We start from the raw sequence: 24668 nt of genomic DNA, 5'->3' as shown, positions 1-24668 counted from the left end.
GGAAACCATACTTGACGAGGCCAGTAAGGAGCAACTAAGATCATTTTGCTCCCAAGAGATGCCTTTTGGATCACCCTGGGAAGGAGAGGAACTGGTGGGAAGGCATAAAGCAAGGGGCCAAGGACCCATGGGGCTCTTAGCCGGGTTAGGAGAAGAATTTTTGCACTTCACATTTAGTGGAGTCGCAAAGAGGTCGCAACACGGAACTCCCCATCTGCTGAAAATCTGACTTGCAACTGTCATGTTCAGAGACCATTCGTGAGGAGAGAGGATGGTTCTGCTCAGTCTGTCGGCTATCACATTGGACTTGCCCAGGATATGAGTAGCCACTAGAAAGCGTTCGGTCGAGACTGCTCATTCCCAGACTCTCATGGCCTCTCTGCAAAGAGGATAGGATCTGGTCCCTCCCTGTTTGTTCAGGTACCAGACAACTGACATGTTGTCTGAGTGAATGGCAATTACGCCCTGAGGGAGGTAATCGTGAAGGGCTTGGAGGGACAGAAGCACCGCCCTCATTTCTAGGATGTTGATATGAAGTAGGGTCTCCTCTGGGTGCCATTTGCCTTGGACTGACCTGCCCAGGGAATGCCCCCCCCACCCCATCTGGGAGGTGTCCGTGGTCAAAGTGGCCGCAGGAGGAGGTGGAACAAAGGGTCGTCCCTGATCCAAATTGGAGGGCACTAGCCACCAGCGAAGGTCCCATTTGCATGTTTCCATGATCCATATGAGGTGACTGAGAGGGAGTTCCTGAAAGGACCACTGAGCTGAAAGAAGCCACTGGAGAATTCTCATGTGCAACCTTGCCAAGGGGACTAGAAGAACCGTGGCGGACATGGATCCCAATAGCTGCAGGACCATTCTGGCTGGGGCTTTGGACCTGGGAAGTAAGGCTTGAACTTGAGTCTGTATGGTTTGTATTCTGTCTGTAGGTAGATAGACCCGCATTTGGTTTGAGTCTATCTCTACCCCTATGAATCTTATTCGTTGAGATGGCAGCAACACAGACTTTGGCCAATTGAAGGTGATTCCAAGGGAGTTGCCCAGTGATATAGTGGCTTGTAGGCTCCGCAGTAGTAGATGCTTGGAGGTGGCAGTTAGGAGCCAGTCATCTAGATACGGAAACACCTGGAATCCTAGACTTCTCAGGTGAGCAGTCACGACTGCCAAGCACTTGGTGAACACCCTGGGGGCTGTGGTGAGACCAAAGGGCAGCACGCAGAACTGAAAATGACTGCCTCCTAGGCTGAAGCGCAGATGTCTCCTGGACACTTGATGTACCATGATATGGTAATAAGCGTCCTTGAGATCTATGGAGCACATCCAAACACCTTTCTCCAGCAAAGGAAGAATGGTTTGTAGGGTGACCATTCGGAACTTGGACTTTCTGACTGAACAGTTTAGAATGCTGAGGTCCAAAATGGGCCTCAAGTCCTCGGTCTTTTTTGGCACCAAAAAGAATCTTGAGTAAGTCCCTAATCCGATCTGGTCTGCGGGGACGGGTTGGATGACTCCTTTTTGCAGCAGCTTTGAAACTTCTGAGGCTGCAGTATCCCGTTGACTGGGTGGCGGGTCCGGGATTTTTTTGGACTGAGGTGGGGAGTGAGAGAATGGGATGGTGTAACCTCCGGCGATAATTCAAAGCACCCATCGGTCCTGAGTGATACCTTCCCAGGCTTTCAGGTGCTTCCCCGACTGGCGAGCTGCACAGTCGGGCAATCCCTCAGGGACTGTGAAAGGCTGAAGAGCCACGAAAGGACTCGGTCTCCAGTGTTGCGAGGGCCTCTGCCGCCTCTGGGACGGTGTCCCTGCCTCTGGAAGGGGATCATCCTGCTGAGAGGGTAAGGCTTCTGAGATCTACGGAACCACATTTTCCCTCCTCTTTTAGCCTTGGGATAAGGCCGAAGGGAGTGGAAAATCATGCCCGCAGTCAGAGTCTTACCCTCCTGTTAGCAGCAAGAAGGTCAGTGTGTCCTTTACCTTGGGTCCAAACAGGAGGACACATCAAAGGCGCCAGCAAAGGAAGACTTGAAGGCCTCCGCTGAAATGACACAGGCGGAGCCAGGCTTGTCTCTGTAGAGCAATGCCTGTACTGAAGAAATGAGCCTCATGGACGAGTTTGAAATGGACGAATGTAGCCAGCTGAGAGCCAACCGCCTGGGCCAGCTCCTCAGGCAGGTTACCCAAGAGGGTATCGGAAAGCTCTTTAATCAGATCCCTCTGAAATCTAGTAAAGTGCGTAAGGTAGTTCAAGGACCTTAATGTAAAGGCCGCTGAACTTAGGGTGCGCCGATCCATGCTCCTAGACTCCTTATTAGGAGGATGGACGGACGTCGAAGCCTCTGCTACATCTTACTGGGTAGCAGGGGCCACCACCAAAGCATCTACAGCCACACCTTTGGTTAGAAATTCTTTTTCAGGGGGTGCCAAGAGGAACTTATTCGGACGAGCAGGCACCGGTTCCACAGAATCTGGGTGTTCCACGCCTTTGACAGATCAAATCCAAGAGCTCGCTGAAGGGCGGAGACACCCAGGAGGTGGAGGGCTGAGTAAGGAACACTGACTCATCAGCAGAAGGGAGTTTGGACTGCCAGCCGCCTCTTTTGTTTAGAACTCCAGGATGTCTGCAAAAGAGACATCATCCGAGGACCTTAGGGACCCCTCTGCATCATCGAGATCAGTGTCTGATGTAAGAGACTCATCAGGGAGTCAACGTGCTTCCTCTTGCACGATCTTTTCCTGGGGGTTCTTCCAAGAGGCTTCAGAAGGACCTCCAGGAGAAACCCCAGTGGGGGTAACCTCAGGCCCTGGCTCCGCTGTCTAAGGACAGGGGACTGCCAAAGACCCAGTCTCGTATGCAGGGAAGGAGCTGGGAGACCGTGGAGGTAGCCAAAGATGATTTGGCTTCATAGCCCTGAAGGCAGGACCACCAGAATCCTGGGAGGTCCCACCTCCATGGCCACGACAGTAGAAGAGGGAGACTTGGGACCAAACATCAATCCCGGGCATCCCCCCCGGCGGAAGAAGTCCGTACTGAACTCCGACCCAAGAGCCGGAGTTGGAGTAAGGGTCGGGCCCGACCCTAAAACCTCCACCGTTCCACCAGCACCGCTCCAACAGTGCCGAGGCTGTTGGAGGAGGAACCATAGTAGGGAGGTGGACCATCGGTTCCCGCCAATGGGCTGGAGCTGAAACTAGCTTTTGGAACACGGAGACTGGAAGAGTCTAAGGAGCACCCTGTCGATGTCCGAATCAGACATTTTGGATGATCTGGGCGATATGGATTACCGAACCGATTTCGCCATCGGCTCCAAAGGACTAGGGACCAATGGACTCTACCACTATCAGCTCCGAGAGATCTCCCGATAAGGACTGGGAAGAGTCTGAGCCAGTAACCTCATCGGCTCCAATATCAGTGGAGCCGATGAAGGTGACCGATGCCCCAGTCCTCGGCTCAAACCAGAGGGTTCGAGGCTGGAGGCATCGAGACAGACTGCTCCCCTCAGCCCAAGTCCGTGGAGCCGATGGAGAAGTCTGCCTAGGTTTTGGCAGTCGGTTCCGACTGACTGGTTTTTGAAGGAGAGGGAGAAGATAAAGCTTCCTCGAAGGATGGCTTAATTAACCCCTTAAGGATTAATTTGTTTTTCCTCTCCTGGAGGACCCTTGATGAGAAGGCGTGACACATGCTACACGATTCTTGTAGGTGCTTGGCTTCAGTAAACGCACGAGGAGTGGTCATCCATTATGGACATCTTAAAACCACACCTCGTGCATTTTTTAAACCCGGAGGGTTTATGTTCTTTGGACATGACTAGAAAAACACAGTTATCTTAAGATAACATGAAAAACTAGCGAGAAGTTCAAATTATAAGTTTTTTACCCAATTCACAAGAAAAAACACAGAAAGAGAGGGTCAAGACCCTCTAACTAAAACGGGTACTTGACCCACAAATAAACGTTAGCCAGAAATAACGCTAGAATAGCAAAAGGGGAAGGCCCCTCTAACTAAAACGGGAAACCTTCCCTTAACAAAAAGAGAACAACTTTCTCAAGAAAAACAGCAAGTACACACACGTATCACAAAAAATAGCTGTTAAAACAGCTTTTGGGTTGAAAACTAGCAAATTCCTGACAGGAAAAGTCTAAATAAATTAGTACTTAGCCCAGCCAAGTTGAGACCACGTCTTAGCTTGTCAAACGAGATCTGGGGATTAGTGGTAGTGCATCCTGGGATAAGAAATAGCTCAGCCAATAAGAGGCCTCGCTCTATAGCATGAGCCGAGGGATCGGCTCCGAGCCCATCAGTACAGAATGTAGGCGAGATAGGATCACATAACATCTAGTAGTTCAGATTAACAGAGAAGTGACTATTTAGACAATACAAAGAAGTTTAGAAATTGACATTTCGTGGCAATCAAATCAATAAGCAAAACAACATCAAACTTCTTTGATATTTCATGTAATTACATTACTAATATTACAACTATCTAGCAAATTAACATCAAACTCCAATGGTATTTTTGTATGAATTAAGCAAAAGTGAAAAAAATAATTTGTGCTCTCATAACTTAATTTAATTGCTCATACGTGAGTTAATTTTGCATAGTTACTTCAATATCATCTGTTAAGAGAGACAAACAATTTGGCAAGCTGATAAACATGTTTTATAGTAAACATCCTGTTTCTTTTAAAAGGTAGAGTTTTAGACTTTTTCAAAAATCTGAAATCTTACTCATTTTTTTATATCATCTGGCAAGGAATATGCACATCTCTTCTGTTGTCTTCACACTAGGTTAAAATGTAAAGAGGAGAAATGTTGGATATGTACTAGTTCAAGCATATGCAGCAGTGTCTGTGTGTATTAACTGAACATGTCCGTTTAGCAGCAGCTACTGTGAGTAAAAGGAACATAACTCGTAGTTCCAGTGTATGTGTATATGTTGTTTTACTAGGAAATGTACATAAGAAGACATACATAAGTACCATTACAGCAGATGGTTAGGGAAAGGTCAGAGCACACACATGATATGTAGATAGCCCTGCTAAAGGGAAACAGTAACAGAGTAGTAAACATAGCCAAGAATGGATCTGACAAAGATATTAGAGGAAGTAGGAATGAAGAGAATGTATGGGAGACATCAGCCTGTTCACCTCTCAGCTTCTGTGCTAAACTATTTCTATAAAAACACCAAGGCAGAACAATATACCACACCATGAGTTTACTTCTACATGCAATATGGCATCATCTTACAAAGCTACTCATGCATTGTAGTGAGTGTAAAGCCACTTTGTAGTTTTACTTAAATTACTGATTTAAAATGCAAGTTTTATAGTCTGCTAACAGCAAAAGGAGCCTACATCTGGCCAGGCTATGAGCTTTATTTGTATGATTTAGGTAATCATATCTTTATTCATTTTAAATGGTGGCATCAAACTGCACAAGTCTATGAGCCACATATTAGTAATAGTAGTGCACCTACCCAGAATCCCACATTTAACAGGGGCTCTAAATCACTGTATTATACATGCTGATAACAGAGCCCAAGCAGTAGCTTTTACAACAATGTGCTTAGGATTATAATGAGTTGTACTTATGCTAATAAACTAGTTTACACATGGCTGCCTGTCAAAGATGTGTCACCTGATTATACAAGTCCTGACACTTTGAAAAATGAATTTAAGCAACCAAAAAAGACAGAAGTTTGAAACTCATTACTGCATCTTTGAAATGTTTTTTGTATGGGGTTGCCTCCCATATCTAATAATGTGGAGGTCTATGTCTTCCACAACTGTTGCTTACTAACTTTGAGGTCATTGTATAATCTTGAGATACGACAGCCTCAGACTTAATATATCTTACCACCCCCCACACCACACAGTTGTTCTGAAAATTGCAATTGCAGTCCTTAGAATATCAGCAGACACCCATGGAAAACATACTGCTCAGTAGATTTATTCAATAAAGCAGAATCAATTACAATGAATTCATCAATTTCCTTTTTATGTTCTTATTCAGCTCAGAGTCATGGAGAAGTTGGTCTATATCCCAGCCCTCATTTGGAGACAAAAAAAAAAAAACTAATGTTGGACAGTTCACCAATGGCACATACTCACAAACACACACACACACACACACACACACACACACACACACACACACACACACACACACACACACACACACACACACACTCTCTCTCTTTGGAGAATCTGTCAAACAGCATGTAGAAATGGAAATAGGAGATGGAGGCTCTAAAAAGAGTGCTCAAGATAGGAACCAAAAGGGAGAACCAAGGGCTGTGAGGCAGGAACAATAATTGCTGCACCACTGTGCTGCCCAGCTATAATAAATGCCAATGCTATTTACTGCTTTCTTGAAAAGCATTGACTAAGACCATTGTGTTTTGTGTAGACTACACTGTGCAAAAAATAGTAATGTTTAGAACTTTCATTAGTTATAATATTTTAAAAATGACAAGTATAAGTGTAAGAACACTTTCCATGTGATGATCTATTGATAATACCGACTACCTGGAGATACAAGGGACTGGAAAATCATTGCCAAATGCTTTCCCCCCTTACTGTATACAATTGTTTGTATGTGTAATGGCCAGTATCTACATTTACCACTTCTGTACACTATCTGTACTTCCTCATACTTTAGAAATGGGTATAATGCAAAACACACACACACACACACACACACACACACACACACACACACACACACACACACACATGCAAACACTCGTTTGCATAGACACACACACACACACACACACACACACACACACACACACACATGCACACATTTCTGGATATACAGGGTGACTTTTCACTGATAAACAAGGTTAACTGAAAATTAATTTCATAATGCATTCCAGAAGTTATAAAAAGGTCATGCATGATAAATATACTGTATAAGTAGCATGCATATTCAAAACCAAATATCTAACATTTGTTTTAAATCTAAGAACATACATAGTGTACCTACTCTAAGGAAGGGGCCAGTGCCTGGGAGCCTTAAACTTTATGAATTATAGGCACCATCTGGTATTATGCTATACTTAACCACATGATGTTGTGACAATTTAATACACTTGGTGAGAGACACTGTTATTGCTGTGCTCTGTTGCTTGGTATGAATTAACCTTGTCTGGCACAGTTTATAGTGATGTTTAACACATTTTATCCTGTGTAAAGTTACATGGATGGGCTCACAGTGAGTGAAGCCTTAGCATCTATCCTTTAACAGTTTGAAAATCTCATATGAAATGAATGAAAAGTAATCCCTTGGGCAATCATCATACTTACTCATTCTTGGTATAAAATATAATTTTCCAGCATTATATAAGAAATAATACTGCTGCATGCTGGGTAACTCTCCTGCTGAAACCATTAGCCCAAACAGACATTTTTTTCAATTGCTCTTGAAATGAATCCATTTTGCTGGAAATGTGTTCCTTCATAAACTTTCTGCATTGTAAGTAAATAATGCAATACTTAGGATGGAAGTATGATTTGATAATGTCACTTCCATTTCTAAATGTTCATTATATTTGCATTGTATTGTTAAGAAAAGTTAAAGGATCTTACTACAACTGGTGCTAATAATCAGGGTTACCAGTAACCTGAATTATGGCAAGGATGTTGAGAAAGCTTGTGGGGTTGAACAGATAACAGAGAGAAACAGCACAAGCTGTTATAATTCCATTAATTAAATGTGCCAGTAATTAGCTGGGCCAGAATTAATGTGCTTCTATAACATATACCAGAGATGAACTATGTCAGGAACTGGTGGAATACATAAATAAAACATTTCATTCCTCAAAAGTATATCAACTAACTCTCCCATGCTAAAGGACACCAGGAAAATAAGAATTAGTGAGGACTCAATGCAAAACTATGGGCTGAATTCATAAAGGTACCTTGACTTGTACTTGGCTGTGTACAAGTCAGATATATTTTTGCTGTTCAGCAATCAACCTTACATGGTGCTGTACAGTCCTCAAACCTGGACACAGGCAGCACCATTAAGAGCCATACTGAATGCTAATGAGGTATTTCAGGGGTGAGGTATATGCTAATTAGCCATGTGCTATCCTCTAGGAACTGCCCCAGGAAGCCATCTACACAGCTGAGCAATTCAAGGAAGTGCTTGGCTGTGTAGATCAGCATGGCTATCTCCACCATGTTGCAGTAACTACCACAGGCAAACGTCTGTGTTCAGCTGCAAAACACAAATGTATTAGGGAAGCCCCTAAACACCAGGGCTTACTTTAAAAGTGTCATAATGTCACCAACATCAAAATGGGCATCAGGGTGATGAGGGCAACCATTAGACACCAGGAAGTCAGGTCCAAAACGCAGCTCCTGCACTAACATTACTATGGGGACCAGGAAGGTGGGGGGATATAGTGCCATACCAGCATCAATGTTACAATGGGAATGGGGGGATACACTACACACCACCAGGGAATGCTTTAAGCACTATGATGGTGCTGACATAACAATGGGGATTGTTGGGGCTGGGAGATACATTAGACACTATGGATTACTCCACAGGCCAGCATAACGGGGATGGTAGGAAACCACTGGACACACTCTAAAGTGCTGTAATGGCACCAGCAGTATAATGGGGATTGCAGGGTTTGGCATACACTAGACACCAGGCCGTGATTTGCAGATCAAACATGATTTGCACATTGCAGTAGTAACTACAATTCAGGAAACATGCAAATTAGCCGATATTGAGGTCTTACTTCAAACTGGCTAGTGTGTACCTGAATCACAATTCAGCACTCTGGAATGGAAAGGAGAATGGAATGGAATGGCATTTCTAGTGCAAGCCATACAATTTAATGCATTCATGGTTATGTCTATTTTTATGACCCTGTTTGAGTCCTTGAAAGTGATAAGCTACATTTAAGATTACCCAGACGAAGTACATATATGCTTGCAAGGAATATGCTCATGCTTGTACTGTTTACATTGTGCTATTGCTACTGTAAATACTGAAATGTCTTACCACAGTGTTATTAAATAATTAAAACATACTGGTAAAAGGTACATGTGGAAACAATAAAAGAAACAACAAAAAATGATTTTTGCATGGAGCATACATCTTGCACTCCTCTGTGAGGGATTTCACCTCCCACACTCTTTTCACTTCTTTCTCCAGAGGGCTGCAGTCTTAAAGCACATTCAAAAAAAAAGAATTTGTATTCCAATGCATTTATCCTAAGAGCAGTACGTGTATCCTAAGAGGAATGTAAAACAAACAGTAGGACTTGTGTACCATGGAGTGTGAAAAAAAAAAACAATTGGAGTTATTCATCCTCACACTGATAGTACATGGAGCATAGACAAAAATAAATAGGATTTGTGCAGTAACACTTTTGTCCTACATGCACTGCAGAAATAAAACAGTAGGACTTGTGCACCATGGAGTGTAGAAGAAAACAATAAAAGTTATTCAGCAACACATTCATCCAGTAAGTTGTTTGAGTGTAGAAAAAATATTAGGACTTGTGCACCAACATACTGATTCTAAATGGAGTGTGCAACAACACATGAGCAGCTTCTGCCTTTAGCAATAATTTCCCAACAGCAGTGATAGGAGTGATGTCATGCTAAGCAACAGCACATCGGTTGGGTGTTCATTATTCATTTTTGATGGCATCTCTCTCCACTTTGAGGAACATATACATTCTTTTCATCATATTATATCCTGAACATTATAAAAATCGAACTGGTTTAGCAGACATGTCAACTAGATAACAACTTAGTAGTAAATGTAAAGGAGAACACAAGGATTCTCAGACCATTAATCATGAAAAAATTAATCCTCACAGTTTGCTCATAGCACCTTGCTCCATCAAAAAGACAATCCCTTATGAAGTGGGGGATGGGCAACTAATTAAATGTACTGAGGAGTTCTGATGATATATCTAAAGAACAGTGGTGGCTCGTGCTATTGGACTGCAGGACTGCATACCCCAGCTGTAAAATAGAAAAGAAAAACAAACTAAAAAAATAATTAACACCCTGGAACTCCGCACATGTGTGCTCAGCATTCCTGAACTCCACACATGCATGCAGAAATCCAAACTGGTTAAACAGCATTCTGGATTAGGAAAGAAGACATCAGACTACAGATGCCCCAGAAGTCTATGCGGTTACAACTGCATAGACTGGAATTGGACTGCAATGTCTGCAAGTTGGATAGCTATAGCTGCTCTTCCAGGACCACAACGTGAATTAACAGAGCTTTTTGCACGCTCTGAGAGGCAGGACTGACTTTTGCACAGCTGGGACTTGGGACCTATGCATTTCAACGGAGCTGGAATGGACAGACTCCAAACTCAGTGTGTGTGTGTGTGTGTGTGTGTGTGTGTGTGTGTGTGTGTGTGTGTGTGTGTGTGTGTGTGTGTGTGTGTGTGTATAAAATACCCTAGTTAAATATACCTGGTGGCTAGACAAAATAACTCAGGCTCAAACCTAGTGGCTAGAGAGAATAACGTAGGCTCAAACCCCATACTTTGGATGCACGTTGCAAGAACCTGAATTCCCTACCCACCACCACTTGTGAAAATTAATCAGATTTTTGCCTCATAGTTTCATTCTGTTCTGTTCCTCATAAAATCTGTGATTTTGTGGATTTTTAATTCACTAAATAATGATGGACATTTGAATTTCAAACTTCATATTCTTCAGAAAGTACATGGTAACACAAAACCTTTTATTCTAGCAATTTTCTAAGTTTATAAGATCAATATTTGAAATTTGTCCCTGTTTTTGGGGCTGTATTCCCACATTATTGGCTTTGTCCAGGCTTTTTGTGCTAAGAGGTTGAGAGCTATGGTGAGAACTGAATTCACTAAATGATAGCCATTTAAGTTTCAGTCTTCCAGCCTTTCAAGAAACCGCTGATTTGGCATAGTGGCATGTTGCTCTAACCATAGTACACAGGGTCATGGGTTCAAGTCTTTGCAGTAAAATGCATGGTGGTAACACAACATTTTGTTCTAGCAACTGTCCAAGATTATACAAGCAATGTTTAAAATGTGTCCCTGGATTTTGGGCTTTTGTCCCCCCACTAAATGTTGGCTTTTTCCAGATTTCTTGTGCTGTAAAGTTGAGAGATACAGATAAGTGTCGAGTGAATTTTACAAGGAGCTGAGAGCTTCAGAGGAAGATAAGTTTAGTGCTGCTTATGCTGACTCTGCTTGCATTGTTAATAACACAACAGGTAGTGTACTTGCTTTTCATGCAGAAGGCTGTGGGTTCTACTCCCACAGTATGTAGATGCATTGCTGATACTGTACTGTGCTGTACTTTTAAAGGGGGTGGATGCTGCAGTCCTGAGAATGTCCTCTTTGACAGAGATACCTAGTAACTATGAACCTGTTATCAGTTTGCCATCCAGTTCCTATTGCAATATTACTAGCTTATCAATTTTAATGTAACATAGGCAATTTATTCCTCAAGGGCAAGAGATACTTTATTTGTAGATGAAACAATGAAATATAAAGTTGTTTGCTAGCAGCAACCTCTTCATTAGTTACAGATCTCTTTAATGTGGAATTATTTAGATGACTTTTATGGCTGCAGAGATTGTGCATATTTACTGATACTGGTGTATTGTAAAAGTTTGAGCAGACTTCTATGATGGAAATGTTCTGAATTGGGCCATTTTGGATTTATTGGTGCATGCATTTTGTTTCATTGTTTACTGGAAAAATGTTCAAAACAATAAATTAAAACACCCTCTAACAACTGTACTATAGTATACAATATAATTTAAAATCATCAGGAAAGTGTATCAAAAAACACATGTATGTTTCATGTGCAAGGGGCCTATGATTTGAAAACAGCCCAAAGTTAATCTTTATCTGCCACTGGCCAGATGTATTTTCTTTGAATGTGGGTTTCAATGCTGTTTCAATGATTGTCAGTTTCAAGGGCAGAGATATTTTAACGCTAAGTCTATTTTCATCGTGACACTGCATTGCTTTGTTTAGCAGCTGTCTATTAGTGTTTGTGCTGTAAAATGTAAAATTAAATTTTTAAATGAAATCCAAATCATCCTAGAAGTAAAGCAATATGCACATTACAATGTTTATGGTAAATGAGGTGAAATAGCCAAGTAATGGGACATTGACATTTCTGCAGGGGCTGAAATGTACCTCTCAACTGTCCAGATGTTCACAGAATGAATAGATTTTTGCTTCTTATTTTTGGTTTGTTCCTCATAAAATTTGTGTTTTTTTGGCAAATCGTTTAGGAATGAAGTCACTATATAATGACAGACGTTCAGTTTCAGACTTCATACCCTTCAGAAAAATGCATGCTAAAGCAAGACCTGTTATTCTATCAACTGTCTAAGTTTATACAAGAGCAATTTTTAGTACTGTTTGTATGTTCCTCCAATATATTTGACCTTGTCCAAATTTCCTGCATTAAGAGGTTGAGAGGTACAAGCAGATAAATCACTTTATAGTATTAGATATATCCAAACCTCTCAAATGTCCCCGATTTTGGCTCAAAATGTTGCTCCACCCCCAATAATCCCTCTGCAAAATGGCAATTTTGGAAGAAAACCTGGAGGGTTTACAATTAATAAATAATTGTAATGATCAGAGTTATAGATTACTTTTATTTTAGAAATGCATGCAGACTCTCTTATTTTGTCAGCTGCTCAATTTAACAGTATAATATTAAAAAGTGTCCCTTCTTAACAGGTTCCCAGCTGTATTGTTTGGCTATTTTATATTTTTTCATCACATTTTTGGTCTGTTTTTCATAAAATTGTGGTTTTCTGGCAAATTAGTGACAGATCATTAAAGATTGAAGTTAGAAAATAATGACAGACATTTGAGTTTCAGATTTCATACCATTCAGAAAATTCATAGTAATGAAAAACCTACTATTCTATTATCTTTCTAAGTTTATAAGAGCAATATTTAAAAATTGTCCTTATTTTTGGGCCTTTGTCCCAATTCTATTTATGGCTTTGTCATTTGTCAGGGCCATCACTGTCAGCCAGAGACATTTCAAATTGTGAAATACTTGTAGCACCCCACTCCCCCATTTAGTGACTCTGGATGTGTCCAACCAAGGCAAGGAGCAGTTATACAGTGTAAGTGTGCCGAGTATCCCCCCATCCAAGGTGGACACAAGTACTACAGTGGCTTCTCATCTGTCCTTGATTTTGCAGAATGTTCTGGTTTTCTGTCATATTTTTTATACTGTTGATTTATGCTTCTTATTATTCAAAAATGCATGTTATTGCAGTGCCTGTTGCTCTGTGTTTAAGTAGCAATGCTTTAATGACCATCAGGTAAGCTTGTCTGAGATTGTAAGATGCAAGTAAGCTTTAATAAGCATACTGTTGTTAAAGAATTACTAACATTGAAAGCCTTTTTGTTGTTGTCATACAGATAATATTTACATAGCTAGATTGCATATAAGCCTTAGGTATTGAAATGCATATGACAGTATTTCTAATAAAGGACAGGATTACAGTATTTTCATAAGCTCATTACATTTGTTGGAAACTTGCAGTCATCTTTGCAGGCTTTACCCATAACCTAAACAGAATGTCAATCTATCATGTGCACTCCATAACCCATGCAGCAATCCCTTAAGCAATTTTTCTTGAGCTTGTTTCTTGTTTGATTATTTTTTACTTTGATCATGTTTTCCCCAAGAAACAAGTAGATAGCTGTTGTCAGGCAGCAGGTCTATTTTGGATAAGAAACATTTTTACAAGTGGGGGTATCACAGAGATTGCAACTTTCAGCATGTTGGTACTTTTATACAGCTGAATATAAATTATAATTAGAACTGCAGTGCAAGGAGAAGTGTTTGGATTGAGTGCTGCTTGTTTTTTTATACTTGATTTTGACTGGCATTCCAGTAATGTATTTAAAAAGTAATTTATTTTTTCATGCTTCACAACCTTTTTGTTTCCATCTAGGTATTAAGTAAACTGTCATGTAGCCAATGCATTGAAATATTTTTTCTTCTACACTTCATTTTGTCTTGATTAGACTCTCATAATGATGGTTTGGCAGCAGGGCAGCGTATTTAATTAAAGTCCCCAGTTTTTGTGGTTTTGAACATAGCCACACCCCTTTCAAGTTGGTCACACCCATTCCCATTGGCCCCACCCATTCAGCTCTCTCCTGCAGCCCCCTTCTTGGATTTGAAGTCACCAGCAACCACTGGGAGTTAGGATTGAATTTATGGCCAGGATGCAAGAGTTCTTTAATGGCTGTCCAGAATTTGTTATGGTTGTGTTTACTACTATTCTGAAAGTTATTATAGTATAGTTGTTTTGTCTTTATTAATTTGCTTTTTAGTACGATTGCAAAGCATTCTGTAGTTTTCAATAACTTGAAGTGCTTTCATGTTTGCCTTTGTTTCCATGCTTTTTCTCTATCCTGCATTATCATTCTACTCTCTTTTTGGATAGCCAAATTGCATTATTTGTTTTTAACATCTTCCTTCCTGGAGAAGTAAGGCTATTTAGGATATTCAGGAAAGTTGTGTTGAATTAATTTACAGCATCATCTAAGAGAAGGATTTTTTAGAAGTTCCAGTTAATAGATAATAGGTTAGTAATAAACATTTCTGAGTTAAACATGGAAAGGTTGTGTGTTTTATAAACATGCTGCTTAAGTGGGTATGTGAGATGTCTGATTGTATAAATTGGAAGATAATCACTGAGACAGTCACACATTGTACCTGAGGTGGTGTTTTTGCTAGGGTCCAATACAAGGATCCAGTATTTTATGGAATTTGATATCTTTTATTAATGTGTGGGGCTGTTAATTAGTTGTGTGAAACCAAATAAGCTCACGCTAGTTGTAGGGGAGTTAGTTTATGTCCAACTAACTGACATTCACATCACCTAGTACTGTTACTTCTTGTGGAATTGTTAAGGATATCCAGTGTAGGATATCGTCCAGTATAACTGTACTGTCACCAGGAGGGATGCAAAAAACAGTAATACATACTATATTTGTTTATAATTGTTTAATTTTCGGAAAGTAATAAGAAGCTCTGCTAAACTGAATTTTGGTATTGGTTTGTTGTAAGGGGAAATGTGTTAGTTGTTAGGAAATATTAAACAATACCGCAACCACCTTTCCTCCTTATACAGTCAATATGGATGATATTATTGCTGGGAGGTGTAATTTCAGAGTCATTTATATTGGGTTTAAGTTAAGTTTCAGTTACAATGTGAATATCAGGCTTATTTTGGGTAATCCAGGCATGTAGTTTGGCAATTATGCTTATAAAATTAATGGCAGCAAAACTTAAATTACCAGGGTTTGGGATTGACCATTGTTGAGTCAGAGTAGTGTATGGAAGAGAATCGTCTTGATGTTCATTGTGATAGGTGGGGCCAGGATTATGGTGAATATCTCTGTCTTGAAGGATTTTAGTATATTGGAGAATTATTTTGGAGATTATTTTCCACTTAGTCTTTTTTTTCTTTGAGAAGAAATGTAATTAATTCTCTATATTTGGAGTAAAGGTGAGGGATGTTATTAAATAGGTTTGGTGCAATGTATGGGTAGTGTAGGAAGGAAATATGAATAGGTGATTGGTTCAGAGTTGCAGGTATGTTAAGAGCTATTATAGAGTCCTGGCAGGATGAAAAATGGCACTGCAGCAGGAGAAGAATAGAGGATATGCTGAGTAGTAGCATGATTAAATAAAGGGATTTGTATGTTATAGCTGTCAGAGAGTGGGGCAGTAGGGATCAAGAAGGAAAAATAAGTTGCAGGGTAGAAGGATATCTAGTGGTGGTGGAGTCCGAAAGCTGATAGAGGGTGAGAGGAAAAAAGTATTTTTCTATGAAGAAATAGAATTCCTCTTCTATATCGAAAGTGATGTATTTTTGGAAAGAGGTTATCCAAATAATTTAATTTTAGAGATTGCTAGGGAGACATTTGACAGATGTAAATTCTGTTTTCATCCCTTATTAGGTGTAAGGTTACCATCTAAGGGTGATAACACTGTTATATTGCAGAATTTAGTTACAAAAGCAGAAAATGTGGAAAAATTTGACAGTGCATTTATTTTACAATGCAACTTGGGTAGAAATCAGGTGAAGGATATTGTTTTAAAAATTGAATTATCTTTAAAGGTAATTCTTCAATTTTATCTTTAGTAGGTGACAAAGCTTGTTTTCTGTGTAAGATAGCACAAAACATAAAAAGGATTTTGGAAAGGAAGTCATCTACTAAGAAAATTAATGACATCAATAAAATGAGAACTTAAAAATGAGGGAGTTGTGCATAATGTTTCTACATCTGTACTAGTGAACAATACTCATTAAGGACAAGCAATGAGTATGTGATTAAACCTAAGTTTGGTAATTGCGTCAGTAAGGGTTTATTGTATTTAGCCATATGCTCCACGTGACAGTTTTTATGCTGGAAAAACAGAGATTATTACTTAAAAGAATTTACGAACACTGTTACAACATTTCAAAAATGAACATCAAAGATGCTTTATATAAACATTCTGTCGAATGCAGTGCAGTTGTGAAATTCTTATTTTGTATTTTAGAAAGTGTGACCTCCAGCCTCAAAGGGGGAGCATGGGACAATATAATTGAATATATGGAGCTTTGATGGCAAATAAGGCTTAATTCCACCCAAAGTCCAGGGTTAAATGAACAGATATCATTGTCTCCCCTACTGAATATGCGGGTTGCTAAATTATAAATTTAATAACATTATATATTTTTAATTTTTTAAAAAGTTTCAGTATTCAAAATATTTTACAGTTGATTTTGATCAGACTTTGATAGTTTTATAAATATATGTAACATGTATGTATGTATGGAAATGAAATATTTTGTATGTAGTCAGGGTTTGTACAGATTTTTAATACTGGGCAATGTTTCTTTTATATAGTCATTAATCAGTTGTTGAAAACGTATATATACATCATTTCCTGAAGTAGTTAATAGTTCTGATGAAGTCCTTGAGATCGCTAAGAGGACAAAAGTGCTTAACCTTTAACTTCTTTCTGGTTCTATAATAAAATTTGTATGAAATTTCCCACTTTAGTTTGATTTTTGGCGATCCATTTCCCCACAGATGTTCTGAACTGCACAGATTTTTGAATCCTCTGGATTGTGGCATCTTTCCAAAGTAAGGCCAGGTGGTCATCCATTACAAGTCTCCTAATTGCTATCAACTTGATTATGTAAATACAGTCTTAAACAAAATAACGTGTAAGTATATGACCAGGTAGAATTTTTTAATACCAGAACTTTAACTCACTTCCAATAGGCTTTAAATAGTGTTCCAAGTCTTAACCTGTATCTTTTCTTATATGTGTGTGCGTGTGTGTGTGTGTGTGTGTGTGTGTGTGTGTGTGTGTGTGTTTGTATATATATATATATATATATATATATATATATATATATATATATATAGGTTCCCTACGTTAGACCGACAGCTCCAGAAGATCGACACTCAAAACACCGACACCAGAAGAACGAAACCTCAAAAACACGAAAGTTCACATGCCTGACAGACCACAATCCCAACACTTAACAAAACAAAAAGTTCACTGTTAAACACAACACAAGCACACCAACAACCTAAAAACCTACACTACACCTTACACAAAACTATCTATGCACTAACCTTAACCCAAACCCTAACCCTAAGGTCCATAACTATCTCACACTCACCTTACCTGCTCCCTAACCCTAAGGTTCGTAACTATCGCACACTCACCTTACCCACTCCCTAACCTGAGGTCCCTAACTATCGCACACTCATCTTACCCGCACCCTAACCCTACGTCCCTCACTATCACACACTAACCTTAACCACACCCTAACCCTAAGTCCCTCACTATCGCACACTTACCTTACCCGCACCCTAACCATACCGGGTCACACTCACAAGTTACCCCTGTCAGTGTTTTTGCTGTCAGGATTACGACTTGTCAGTCATCTGCTTTGTCTTTCTTCTGGCGTCAGTGTTTTGAGTGTCAATCTTCCGTGCTGTCGGTCTAATGTAGGGAACCCATACATATATATATATATATATATATATATATATATATATATATATATATATACTAGCCAAGGCATTAGCCATCACCATAGTGCTTCTTTTGCAGTGCCACACCAACAGACCTACCAATGTAACAAATTCTTCTAATGCCAAACTGAAGGTACTACTGCTTAATGCTAGGAGTCTTAACAAGATACTGCACTCCCTGGAAGCTCTTCTTGCCTGGAGAATGCTGATGTCTGTCCTGTTACAGAAACATGGTTCAAGGTTGCAGAAAGCATCCCAGTAGTGCAAAGCTGCAATGCCTATCACACATTTAGATCACTCTCTGAAAAGGAAAAGAATGGAGGAGGTGTTTCCATTTACATAGAAAACAATCACACCTCTGGATTGGTCAAGCAGGATTACTCTCTTGAGCTACTCCATGTCCAGCTGACCATAGGCAAAATCCTCCAATATATCATCATTAACTACAGGTGCCCAACCATGAACCATGAAACCACTCCATATACCTGAAGTTACTAGAATCACTTATCATTCAGCCCAACAAACTACTCATGGGTAATTTTAACTACCCCTCCATAAACTGGGAAACATACAGAACATTAACATGCAAGTTAAGAGATTCCTGTACTTTGTCAATGCAAATGCTCTGGCACAGTTGGTCTGCACTCCCACTAGGGGTTCAAATATCCTTGACATAGTACTCACAAACTTGGGGGAGGGTGCAACCCCCCCCCCCCCAGTGTAATGTCCTAATTGGTAAGATTGGATCATAAATCAGTCTCCTTTGAAATAAATATAACAGTAGTAGCCTCAAACCTTAAAACCTTAAAGAAATTTTCCAAGGCAAATTACCTTCTATTAAGTGATAACAGATAATATCAAAGCTCCACCTAGGCATGAAAACATGGAGGCCATGCAGAAGTATACACAAATGCCCTGTACAACCACTTAAACAACTGCATAGAAATGTCAGTACTTGACCAAATTAAACCCATGTCTAGCCTGTAAGCAAGCCACCCTGGTGGACCCTTTGCATAACTAGGCTATACAACAGAAGGAATACATTCCTGTGTAGAAGTAAGTGGAAGGGTACACAACAGAGAAAAAAAATCCCTCATTAGTCTCAACAGACAAATCAGGGAACTAGTCAAGTCTTCAAAAGCTAAATACAAGATTAAAATAGCCTCCCAAGCAAAGGATAACCACAAAGCATTTTTCAATTGTGTCCAGAATCTTAAGGGGAAACACTCAACAATGTGCAGAGTTAGCTGTAGATGGCACAACCTATACTCAGCTAGAGGAAATAGCAAACCTGCTGGCCGATAAAGTAAGCTGAGTTTCACCCCCTTATCTCCTCCCATCACTTCCCATAAAATACTCCCCACCATTGCTTTGCCTGTTATCACAAAAGAGCAAATCATCACTGCACTCTCTAAAGCTAGAAACATGGCATCAATGGGCCCTGACAGAATCACAGGGTGTCTATTAAATAACTTGAAACATGACCTAGAAGACCCACTTGGATCTCTATTTAACCATTTTCATGTTTGCATGTCTCAGTACAGTGGAAGACAGCAACAGTCATCCCTCTGCACAAGGATAGACCATCAGCTGAGCCAGGAAACTACTGATCTATAAGTCCATTTAGTCTTATACAAAAGGCTATGGAAAGGATAATCATGGATCTGATTAACAACGACATAGGATATGTCCAGACTCTAGACCCAAACCAGTTCAGCTTCATCAAGTGCAGTTCCTGCCTACTCAATCTGGTGGACTTCTTGGAGAAGGTCACCAAGGCCATGGATGAGGTTAATACAGTGTATACCACCTACCTTGACCTGACCAAGACATTTGACACAATACCCCACTCAAATATAGATAAACTCACAAAACTGGGCATAAACCTCAACATGACCAGATGGATAGCCAAATGGCTCATGAATAGGATACATTGTTAAAGTGGGGGAATCCACATCCAGGCCAGTCACCAGTGGAGTACCACAGGACTCAGTGCTGGGTGCCATCCTGTTTGGAATATACTTCTCTGATATCAAGTCAAATGTAGATGACATTTGGCTGACCAAGTTTGCTGATGACTGTATGTTGAGGGTCCATAAATGATTACCCAAATGATGTTGATATCCTGACATGGGCTAACGATAAGTGTCAGAGCCAATGCCTCAAACTAAATGTGAAAACATGCATAATAATAATACTCTTTGGGAAATCAAATACCTCTGCAAGTTACAACATTGATAGCACCCCCTAAGAGTGGACCCTGTGCTGAGAGATCTAGATACTTAGATAAATAATAATTTGAACTTTGACCACCGTGGGGTGACAGTGGTGAAATAATCCTTCTGTGTGGCTCAGTTTATAAGTAAGGGCATGGTATCAGGATCTAAAGTTGTCATAGTACCACTGTACTCATCCCACATTAGACCAGTTATGGAGTACAATGCACCCTTTGGCATGTACCTTGCCAGGCACCTATAACAGTTGGACCATCCTCAGATGATGCTCAACAAAACATACAGGGTATAACCAACATATTTATCATATGCAGACTGATTAAAAGCCCTATCACTGTATTCAGTTTCCCACTGATTACTAAGGGGGTGATCTGTGCCTGACTAACAAAGCATTTTTTGACCCAGCCTTGATGGAAATGTTACATATTCACAAAAATACAGAACAAACGCAGCTGAACACAAACTACCTTAACAAATGGCGTATAAAACTGCTGCAAAAACGCCAATGATGCGTAAACAACTGTGGTATCTTCCTTGAAATCACGGAAAAAACAAAGCTGATAATCCAAAAAGCACGAATATTTATTGCACAAAAACACGTTGTATGATTAAGCGCTTTCACCTACTAACAACGTAGGCTTCATCAGAACATCTCTTGAATAAATTCTGTAGTTTATATATTATAATTTTGGCGCCAAGACTTGATACTATATAAAATTAAAGTGATATGCACTAAATACATCCAAAGAACTATGTCAGTCTATTCATTAAAACACATCATAAATCCTAACATACAACTTCTAAAACACATAAAAAGTTAAAAAAGCTATGAAATCTAATGTTAATGTTACACAATATATTATGAATGTTCTAATATACTTTTCATAGATATACTCTCATTTAAACCCGGAGGGGTAGTAGCATCTGTTAATATTTGCCAATAGCTTTCCCTATATGACAATAAATTTTTTATGTTGCCCCCCCTGGGGTTAGGTGTAACTACCTCTAAAATACCAAATCTAAATTGGTGTTGAATTCCTTTGTTAATAACGTGCTTTGCTAAAGCATTTTTTCATCTCTTTTCTTAATGCAATATAAATGTGCATAAATTCTCTTCCTAAATTTCTGCTCAGTTTTACCTATGTAGTATGATGGACACATAATACATTTTGCCATATATACTAAGAATCTGCTGTTACAGTTACCCTTTTTAAAGAAATTTTTTGTTCTGTTGTAGTTCAACAGTTTTAACTCAGTGTCTTCTAACACAAAGCTACACTGGTTGCAACTACCACATCTCCTAGTACATATGTTTTTGTTTTTATCACTACTCATAGATTTCTCTTCACATTTGTCTTTTTCTAATATGTTCTTTAAATTTGATGCCATTTTATATACAAAAGTCGGTTTTATACCTAATATTTCTATCATTTCATCATTAATTAGTACGGTATGCCAATATTTATTTAAAATGTATTTTACTTCATTACTATAAGGACTATATTCCACTATACATGCTCTACCTAAACAGTTGTTAGAAGTTTTTTCTTTTTCATCTGTATTAATAGCTGACAATTACTTATGTTTAATTCCTAATAATGGAAATATATTAGTACCCCATCTTTGCATAAGTTCTGTACTGATCTTTTTCATCATTTTAACACTATAACTCCTGTCAGTAAATAAAGAAATAATAAACTGTATTTCATATATAACTTCTTCAGGGGATGTGGTCATTCTCATAACTCTAATGCATTGGCCTTTAAATATATTAATCTTAGATTTTGTTGGATGACAACTTTCATAATCTAAATATGAATTTGTGGAGGTATCCTTCCTATAAATTCTAGAATGAAAATTGTCATCACTCCTTGTCACTAAGGTGTCTAAATAAGGTACCCCATATTCATTACTATTAGATGTAAATTTCAAAAAACTACTACTCTGGTTTAAGTACCTTAAAAATCCATCGAACGTTTCCTGACTTCCTTCCCATATGATATATATGTCGTCCAGGAAACGCGAGTAATATTTTATGAACCTCATATATTCACTTTGAAGTATGTTGTTCTCCTCCCAATCCAACATAACCATGTTGGCGTATATGGGGGCACAAGCTGCCCCCATTGCTACGCCACTGGTCTGTTTAAAAATCTTGCCTTCATAGTATATGAAGTTGTATTCTAAAACAACAGATATTAAGTCATACACTAAACAGGTTTTTTCCTTTGTCAGATCACTATGTCTATACATACTATTGAAAAATGCCTCTAGACCTTCTACCTTTGGTATACACATGAATAGATCTATAACATCTATAGACGCAAAAATCAAATGTTTAGATGTTAAAGTAATGGGAAAGTTCTTTAAAAATTCCCATGAATCCTTCACCATATGTTGCACATTATTATAAACATGTTTCAATAACGAGTCTATTAGTACTCCCATTGGGAAAGTTTTTGATTTACTGCCCGATATTATAGGCCTAAACGGGGGGTCCAGTAGGTTTTTGTGGACTTTGGGTATTCCAACCATTGTTGCTAATGTGGGATATTCAACCTTAATGAAATTGTATATTTCCTCACTAATCACATTATCCAATAAAAATTCTTCAACATAGTAATCAATCTTTCTATATGCTATATTTAATTCATTTAGAGATATGATCTCATACTTCTCTGTATCATGCAATATCTCAAATATTTTACTGTTGTAATCCATTTGGTCATATACCACAATTCCCCCGCCTTTATCGGGCTTCATAATTCTTACATTATCACTCTTCCTCAAATCCATAAGTACTCTCATTTCATCGTCAGTTAGATTGTTCTTAACTTTATTCAAATTCCTTTGAAATTTACATCTAATAGTAATGAATATGGGGTACCTTATTTAGACACCTTAGTGACAAGGAGAGATGACAATTTTTATTCTAGAATTTATAGGAAGGATACCTTCACAAATTCATATTTAGATTATGAAAGTTGTCATCCAACAAAAACTAAGATTAATATATTTAAAGGCCAATGCATTAGAGTTATGAGAATGACCACACCCCCTGAAGAAGTTATATATGAAATACAGTTTATTATTTCTTTATTTACTGACAGGGGTTATAGTGTTAAAATGATGAAAAAGATCAGTACAGAACTTATGCAAAGATGGGGTACTAATATATTTCCATTATTAGGAATTAAACATAAGGAATTGTCAGCTATTAATACAGATGAAAAAGAAAAAACTTCTAACAACTGTTTAGGTAGAGCATGTATAGTGGAATATAGTCCTTATAGTAAAGAAGTAAAATACATTTTAAATAAATATTGGCATACCGTACTAATTAATGATGAAATGATAGAAATATTGGGTATAAAACCGACTTTTGTATATAAAATGGCATCAAATTTAAAGAACATATTAGAAAAAGACAAATGTGAAGAGAAATCTATGAGTAGTGATAAAAACAAAAGCATATGTACTAGGAGATGTGGTAGTTGCAACCAGTGTAGCTTTGTGTTAGAAGACACTGAGTTAAAACTGTTGAACTACAACAGAACAAAAATTTTCTTTAAAAAGGGTAACTGTAACAGCAGATTCTTAGTATATATGGCAAAATGTATTATGTGTCCGTCATACTACATAGGTAAAACTGAGCAGAAATTTAGGAAGAGAATTTATGCACATTTATATTGCATTAAGAAAAGAGATGAAAAAAATGCTTTAGCAAAGCACGTTATTAACAAAGGAATTCAACACCAATTTAGATTTGGTATTTTAGAGGTAGTTACACCTAACCCCAGGGGGGGCAACATAAAAAATTTATTGTCATATAGGGAAAGCTATTGGCAAATATTAACAGATGCTACTACCCCTCCGGGTTTAAATGAGAGTATATCTATGAAAAGTATATTAGAACATTCATAATATATTGTGTAACATTAACATTAGATTTCATAGCTTTTTTAACTTTTTATGTGTTTTAGAAGTTGTATGTTAGGATTTATGATGTGTTTTAATGAATAGACTGACATAGTTCTTTGGATGTATTTAGTGCATATCACTTTAATTTTATATAGTATCAAGTCTTGGCGCCAAAATTATAATATATAAACTACAGAATTTATTCAAGAGATGTTCTGATGAAGCCTACGTTGTTAGTAGGTGAAAGCGCTTAATCATACAACGTGTTTTTGTGCAATAAATATTCGTGCTTTTTGGATTATCAGCTTTGATTTTTCCATGATTTCAAGGAAGATACCACAGTTGTTTACGCATCATTGGCGTTTTTGCAGCAGTTTTATACGCCATTTGTTAAGGTAGTTTGTGTTCAGCTGCGTTTGTTCTGTAGTATGGA

This window comes from Protopterus annectens, chromosome 12.part0 (assembly GCF_019279795.1).
Source record: "Protopterus annectens isolate FY-2018-M chromosome 12.part0, PAN1.0, whole genome shotgun sequence".
Lineage (NCBI taxonomy): Eukaryota > Metazoa > Chordata > Ceratodontiformes > Protopteridae > Protopterus > Protopterus annectens.
This window is presented reverse-complemented; position numbering follows the sequence as displayed.